Below are 8,913 nucleotides of genomic sequence, written 5' to 3'. Positions count from 1 at the left end.
TACTCTCTCATTTAGAGTATTGTGAAGGCATTCATGGCACTGCCCTGAGTTGGTTGAGGTCCTACACCGCTGAGAGAACATTCTGTGTTAGTCTTGACAGTTTTAAGTCTCCATGCTCTCCTCTGCTGTGTGGGATACCCCAGGGTTCCATCCTTGGACCACTGCTATTCTCATTGTATCTTCTTCCCTTGGGTTCCATTTTTAGAAAGCGCAAATGTGCTTTCCATTTTTATGCTGATGACAGTCAGGTGTATGTCCCCTTAAAACAAGAAGACTCTTACTCTGTAAAATCTTTGATTAAGTGCCTTGATGAAGTTAAAACCTGGATGGCACTAAACTTTCTTCATTTAAACGACAAGACGACAGAGGTTTTGGTTGTTAGTCCTGGTACTACTGGTGGGTCCTCTCCTGTAGATCTGGGGCCTCTAACACAATACGCAAAACCTATTGTTTCTAACCTGGGTGTCAGAATGGACAGTGTTTTTAACCTAGATAAGCAGATCAGTGCAGTGGTGAAGTCCAGCTTTTTTAAACGCAGACAATTAGCTAAGGTTAAACAGATCCTCTCAAAACAGGACTTTGAAATCGTAATCCATGTGCTCATTACATCACAATTGGATTACTGTAACTCTCTTTATTATGGGGTTTCCCAGTCATCCCTGTCCCATCTTCAGCTGGTGCAAAATGCAGCTGCTCATCTTTTAACTGGTACACGGAAGAGAGATCATATTTCTCCTGTTTTGGCCTCGCTGCACTGGCTCCCTGTTCATTTTAGAGTACATTTTAAAGTTCTTTTATTTGCTTTTAAGTCATTAAATTGTCTTGCCCCCCTTACTGTACCTCTCTGAGCTCCTACATGTGCACTCGCCCTCCCGGTCACTCAGGTCCGCTGATCAGCTGCTCCTGGCTGTGCCGAGGACACAACGAAAGCTCAGAGGGGACAGAACCTTTGCTGTGGCAGCACCTAAGCTGTGGAATTCACTCCCATTGCATATTAGACAGGCTTCTTCACTGTCCATTTTTAAGTCACTTCTTAAAACCCACCTTTTTTCATTGACAACTGCTTGTGAGTTGACTTTTATTGACTTTTACTCATTTGTTTTATTTATCAATCTTAATTATGTATGTTTTTATTGTTTTCATATTTTATTGTGTTTTAATGTTAAGCACTTTGGTCACCACTTGCTGTTTTGAAAGTGCTATATAAATAAAGTTGGCTTGGCTTGGCTCCCAGGACCACATCCACAGGGAACAGTAGGACCTCTCTTCTTAGTTCCCCTTTACACTCACTCTCTCTCAGGCACTCACTCAAAGGTCCCAGTTTCCTGTGCAGAGAAGAGACAGAGGGTCACTAGGGGACCACAGAAAAACTGATAGTGAAGTTTTGGAGAGCTGTTCTACTAACTGCAAGGTAGGTAACAATCTGGCATCAAAAACATGTCTTCCTCCAACTTAAGTAGGACTTATGATCACCTAAACCACCACCAGCTGCAGAGATCAGCCCACATGCTTAGCAGCTGAGAGCTGGAGCGGGATTGGTTAATGAACATGCACAACAGAATAGAGAGAGGCCAGCCAGGTCCATGACAGTGTGTGTGTGTGTGTGTGTTTTTTTTACAGGGATTCCTAAGAGGAGTTGGACCACAGTGTCACATCAGAGCCTGCAGTCAACCAGAGCCTCCTGCTGTCATGGATTTCCGTGCTGGTAAGCATCTTGAAGTGAGGGTTTTTTTCTTTTTTTTTGGTCGGCAAAGTTGCGCAATTTTGAAACTCTCCAGTGGTTACTGTAGATCACTCCTCTGTGTCTCTCTCTGTGTACATGTGTGTGTATTCAAATCTAATGACTGTGTTCCCTTTCATGCTGCTGCTGCTGCTCCTGCAGCCTTCATCTTCCTCTGCCCACTCACTGTGCAAGCAGTCTGTGGGCCTGTTAGGAACAGAGCAACCAAGAGGGCCTTGAATGCCACCGTCCAGGTGATGGGGGAGGAGATACAGAGCATGCTGGAGCACCTGGTAAGAATTCTGATGCTTAGAAAGATCATTAGTATTACATAAAGAAGGGAGCATTTAGACTATGTGAAGGAATTGCTGTTTTTTTTTTAACCTGATGCTTTCTTTGTTGAAAATGTTTCATACATTAAGTAATTTCTAAAATCTAAAACCTCCTCCATCAGCTTACACTATAGGATGCTTCAGTTACCTGCATTCACAGTTTGAGATTTTTGAACTGTCTGCTGCTTTACAGTCTTGTGTTGAGGACTTTTCTGTCTTGTGATACAAAAATAGTGGACACAACATTATCAAATTAATTTCATATGAACAGCGAAGAGTAGTTACTGAGTTGTGTCTCTGTGGACTCACTGATTCTCCTGCAGGATGCTCCTGGAGTGCTTCCCAACATCTCCTGCCTTTCACTGAACTTCTCGGAGCTGGTGAGCCCGGAGCAGCAGCACCTCACCACTCACCAACTCTCCTCTTTCGGCTGCCACATAGCAGAGGTGTCAAAGCTCACCCCTGAGTTGTCATCGAAGCTGCAGACTATCTGCCAGATCATCCAGGATTTGGAACAAAGGTGGACCGGGCAGACAGTATCCAAGAACTACAGCCTGCCCTCATTTGAGCAGGACTTGGACGGCTATGTGTACGCCAAGTGCTTGCTGCAGCACATGGATGAATCGCTCAGCAAAGCAAAGTTCTGATTTCACCGATTCATCTCCTACAAATGTTCTGATTTATTTTAATATTATTTGGCAGCTGTTTTACTATCTGATCTCAAGCCAATATTTATTTATTAAAAAACAAATTATATTTATTAAAGTGATAAGAAGTCAAAGTTTTCATTTTTGTATTTTTTGTTATTGAGAATCATTTAAGGCATTTTCCAACATGCTGCATGAAGACATTTGGGAATAGAAGAAAGAATCAGTTGTATGCAGCATAAGAAATATCTTTTCTTCATAAAAACAATTCAACACTAAATGTGGGGAGACAAACATAACAGGTCCAATCTGCAATATACTTTACATCATCCAATACACAGAAACAGAAAACAAGAGTGGGGAATCCAACTTGGTGTCAAACATGGATTAACATTTACTCACTTCTTCCCTTTATTAAAAATGCATTCTTGTAACTTTATATTTTTAACCATAATTTAAATTTAAATACAAGTTCAAATTTGCCATTTAATAATTTTTGAGATCAGGATATCCCAGGACTCTACTACACTCCCAGGCCCTATATAGAAGTCATTAGCAGGACTCTGGAGAACTTGACTGCATACTGAGGAGGTAATTGAGCCATTTGATTCAGGTGTGTTGGATCGGGGACACATCTAAAACCTGCAGGACACCAGACCTTGAGGCCTGGGTTTGAGGATCCCTGCTATAGAAAGTTTTTAGTCTTTTTACTAAAAAAAAAAAAAGAATAAAAACAAAACACCACCAGAGTGAGCCATCACCAGAGGTGGCAAAAGTACAGACATTCTTTACTGAGGTAGAAGTACGGCTACTTGTGTTAAAAAATACTCTGGTAAAAGCTGAAGTATTGAATTAACTTCTTACTCAAGTAAAAGTGAAAAAGTACAGGCTCAGTTTACTCAATGTAAGACAGCAACAGTTGGAGGGCATTTCTACCAGCTATTTTTGTGCAAAGCCAACTGAACTCTGTGCTATATTAATATAATAATAAAATAATATTAGTACATGGGAATACAAACTTTTTTTTTTTATTTTGCCTCTATACATAAACAGAAAAATTAGTCTAATCATGGTTTACAGTGTGATTCGGCTGGTGGTGGGACTCTAGGATCAGTTGCAGTGGCTCAGCGTGGGGAAAAAGAATAACAACTCACAATAATTTCTATTGTGAGCTCCTGTAGATTTTCTTTGTGTGTAGGCTGTGATCAGCTGACCTGTGCTGCTGCTGCTGCTCTGAGGTTTACTGCGCTTTGGGGATTTACACAACTGAATTCAGCAAGACGAAGCCCAGTATTCACAAGCTTTATGGCTCACTTCCACCCCTACACTGACAGTATACTGTTTATACTGTCGTTATACTGACAGTATACAGTTTATACTAACAGTATACAGTTTGTATAAAGGTGGAATTCAGTGAACGAATCTAAGCATCACCAGCTTAAATTCAAATTCATCCCTGCTACACTTGATTAACTCTGACCATGAACACCACAACCATGTATACCAGTCCAACACAGAGCTTTACTGTAGATACAGTATGGTAAACTAACCTGTTTATCCTGCACTAAACTGCAGTATTTTCTTGCAACTTTTTAACAATACAGAGTTAGTGTACCACACATAGGCGTCTGGGGCCCCCTGACCACCAGGGGGCCCCCAAGCTCAGATACATTTGTAATGAAACTTTTTTTTAACATGTTAGTGCACTAGCAACATTTGTTTATACACTGGCAGCAATTCTCTGTGCACTGGTAAATTTAGCTGTGCACTGGTAACATTTACCTGTGCATTGGTAACTATGCACTGGTAACAAATATCAAAATGCATTGCTAACAATTATCTATGCATTAGTAACAATTATCTATGTATTGGTAACATTTGTGTGTGCACTGGTAACATTTATGTGTGCATTTGTAACAATTAGCTATGTATTGTAACATTTATGTGTCCATTTGTAACAATTATCTATGTATTGGTAACATTTATGTGCACACTGGTAACAATTATCTGTGCACTGGTAACTATTACATATGCATTGGTAACAATTATCTGCTCTCAAGCCAGTTTACCCAAGTCTTACGATTATAAAACATATACATATGTAAATTATACATGCAATTATATACATGTACGCAACACTATTTTTCCAAGAAACATTTGAAAAAGAAGAAAGTAAAAGATCAAATATCTTTTTTTTTTTTTAATGCTTTGCTCAGAGTATTCATGGGTCTGTCAGGTTTCCAATATGTGTCCCCCCAATAGGAAACTCATTCCTACGCCCCTGGTACCACAGTTTATTTTTGCAGGACCAGAGCCCGAGGCATATGCAACATGTGCGGTTGCATAAGGCTCCGTGACCACAAGGGAGCCCCCAAGGTCACCTCCATTTTCCATGATTTTTTTTTTTTTTTTACATGTCCTAAATGAAAGGAGAAACTATTACAACACTCCAGGACTGTACAATTTTAACAATACTACTTGTTGACTGACCTTGTGTATCAGCGTGCATTTTGGTAGTTTGGGCAAGCATGCACACCGAGGGTGCTCCAGGTCAGAGTATTAACAAAGTCAGAGAAGTAACAAATTATTTTTACTTTGTTACTTCCCACCTCTGGCTGTCACCACACAGTGCAGCACTTGTAACTCTCCTAGACTCCAGTCCAGCAGCTTGTAATGCTCCAGGAGATGCTGCAGTGTAGTCTGCAGGCCTTGATCAGCTGCCCACCTTGTAGTTCCACATTACATCCAAAAACTGGCCCTCAGCCACCTGACCCCAGCTGCAGACTGGCTTTTCCAATCTTCCATCAGATTACTCAGTTGGGCCAATGGGTAAGACTTTTAGTGCAGCAGCGCACAGTCTGGCAGGAAACTAGAATGTGTGTTGTGTACAATATTATAAACTAAAAGATCTAAAATAGTTAACACTAAAACTAAATGATCTTAAACAAGTAAAACCAAAATTATATATAAAATATTTTCAGAAAGAAATTAAAAGATGCAAAACATTTCTAAACACTGCTAGCAACAAAATAAACATTTCTATTAAAACATAATATGATAAAAATAATTTTTGCACAGTTGTTTGGCCCACCTGGTGCATCATTCCCAAGAGTCAAACTGTGTAAGGTTCTGAGATTTTTTTAATATTATTTAATATTTAATAATCTTTATTATTACAAATTATTTTATTTATTTATTATTTGCGAAAGACTTGGTGACCTTGCTGAAAGACTACAGGGCAGACTAGAGACAGATTATGTTCTAACTGATGCTTTAAAAAAAAAAAAAAAAAAAGGTTCAGGTGGTTTTTGATCACCCTGACATTTCCAGGAGTAATTTAAATTTAAATGTAATTGTAATTTAAATACAAGTTGTTGTTCAAGACATAAACAGGGACCAGCTCCCAATAAACTCTTAAGTAACTCTTAAATAACTATTTAAATGTCTTTGTCTGTTTGGTTTTAAAAAGCTAAACACTTTTCTGAGAAAACTGGAAGATGTCCTCAATTTAAAAAGCTGAAACTGATTTGAACTCACTGTGTGTGTGTGTGTGTGTGTGTGTGTGTGTGTGTGTGTGTGTGTGTGTGTGTGTGTGTGTGTGTGTGTGTGTGTGTGTGTGTGTGTGTGTGTGTGAGCATCATGTGCTGGTCTTAGCAGAAACCTGCAGAGTTAATTAATGTTTAAGATCAAAGATAAACACATTCTGCCTTTAACCTGAAACAGTGATGCCACATTTACATTTTTAGAACAAAGTCCTGATTGATTGATCTTATTTTCACTGAGTCATTTTCTAGCTTAACTTTAGGCTACTGTTGTATCTTTTCTGTTCCGTGTATTGAAGAAATCCTCCGCTGGCACGGTCTCTTATGTCAATATAAACTTTATTGCATATAAATCAGTATCTTTCAAACGTCTGGCCTTTTAGGAGGAAAATGCCGATCTCTTTTTCCTCCTCGAACAATTACAGCCTTATATAGGCTTTAACATCTGAAATACACATTGCCACACATAGACTGGTTTCTACCAGTTTTTGGGAGGGTTCAGGGACCCCCAGTAAATACATTTCCATATTTAGTAAAGATGCACAGGGAAAGATGAACTCCAAACTGAGAAGGCCCCTGAGCTGGAATTTTCCTATACCTTTAGCAGACAACATATACATGCAATTTAAACATAGCCATGTAACTATCACTTAAAAAAAATAGATAGATAGATAGAAAAGATGAGTCATTTATTACATGAGTAATCACAGGAGATGAGATCAAAAGGGAGTAAAGCACAGTCCTTTAATTTTTGCTTTAACACCTTTTTCTGCACTTTCTACAGATTTAATCTGAGTTTTGGTTGACTATACGCCTGTTACGGGATGTGAAGTTATTTTAAAACCAGGGATTCCTAAGAGGAAACCCCCAGAAGATAAAACTGAATCCTAAACTTTTCTTATTCTGAAAGCCACACGCAGAGGAAAATATCAAAACCCAGATCTTTATCTGAGGCAGTCTAATAAAAGTGGTCCTTGAAAGATGGACCACAGTGTCACATCAGAGCCTGCAGTCAACCAGAACCTCCTGCTGTCATGGATTTCCGTGCTGGTAAGCATCTTGAAGTGAGGCTGTTTTTCAATTGAAAGCACACTGCAGCCCAACTCTATCTTTCTATTTTTGTTGGCAAAGTTGCGCAATTTTGAAACTCTCCAGTGGTTGCTGTAGCTCACCCCTCTCTCTCTCTCTGTACATATGAATGTATTCAAATCTAACAAATCTCCACTGTGTTCCCTTTTATGCTGCTGCTGCTGCTGCAGTCTTCGTCTTCGTCTGCCTGCTCACTATGCGAGCAGTCTGTGGGCCTGTTAGGAACAGAGAAACCAAGAGGGCCTTGAATGCCACCGTCCAGCTGATACAGGAGGAGATACAAAGTGCGCTGGAGCACCTGGTAAGACGTCTGATGCTTAGAAAGACCATTAGTATTCCATAAACTAGGGAGCATTTAGACAATGTGAAGGAATTACTGTTTTTTAACCTGATACTTTCTTTGTTGAAACTTTTTCATACATTAACTAAACTTTCTAAAATGTTGCTTATTTTTAAAGAAAACCTCCTCCCTCAACTTACACTATAGGATGCTTCAGTTACCTGCATTCACAGTTACAGTGGGCTGGTAAACTGCTTTTTAAAGATAGGTTATAGGAAGTGTTCATAGTCCTGTATCAGGTTATTAAAGGTGTCTTCACTGGCATTAAGATGTTCCAAGCAGCACCAGATGTAGCAAGGCATGATTAAAGCCTTGATTATACAGACATGGGGAACTGGAAACACCTCGGACCAGCAGTCATTCTTAGTTTTCCACTTAAGTCTTCTCCTTTGAGTCCGTCACCAGGAGCGTGTGCATATTCGGTGCATTGAAAGGCCCAATCGAGGGGCCCCATAGAGACTCCTGGGTTACATATCATTAAACCAGTGATTATTTGTTGACTGACAGAAACTCTGTTTAACAGCTTCTATAACTGCTTTTAAAATTAAGCAAAGCTGGCAGCTTTCTTTTATGAAGTCAACTGAAGATTTTTATGCTTTGGCAGCGGATTTGAGAAAAAAAAAAAAAAGAAGTAATTTGAAAATATAAGGCTGTACTTTAGGCAACAGTGACCGGCAAGTTTCACTCTGACACTGAAAGCAATGAATTACCAGCTGTATTTGAACTGTCTGCAGCTTTTCTGTCTTGTGATACAAAAATAGTGGACAGAACATTATCAAATTAATTTCATATGAACAGCGAAGAGTAGTTACTGAGTTGTGTCTCTGTGGACTCACTGATTCTCCTGCAGGATGCTCCTGGAGTGCTTCCCAACATCTCCTGCCTTTCACTGAACTTCTCGGAGCTGGTGAGCCCGGAGCAGCAGCACCTCACCACTCACCAACTCTCCTCTTTCGGCTGCCACATAGCAGAGGTGTCAAAGCTCACCCCTGAGTTGTCATCGAAGCTGCAGACTATCTGCCAGATCATCCAAGATGTGGAACAAAGGTGGACCGGGCAGACAGTGTCCAAGAACTGCAGCCTACCTTCGTTTGAGCAGGACTTGGACGGCTATGTGTACGCCAAGTGCTTGCTGCAGCTCGTGGATAAATGGGTCAGCAAAGCAAAGTTCTGATTTCACCAATTCATCTGCTACAAATGTTCTAATTTATTTTAATATTATTTTGGCAGCTGTTTTACATTT

This window comes from Archocentrus centrarchus, chromosome 9 (genome assembly GCF_007364275.1).
Source record: "Archocentrus centrarchus isolate MPI-CPG fArcCen1 chromosome 9, fArcCen1, whole genome shotgun sequence".
NCBI classification, from domain to species: domain Eukaryota; kingdom Metazoa; phylum Chordata; class Actinopteri; order Cichliformes; family Cichlidae; genus Archocentrus; species Archocentrus centrarchus.
The sequence above is the reverse complement of the archived record's forward strand: the minus strand, read 5'-3'. Positions refer to the sequence as shown.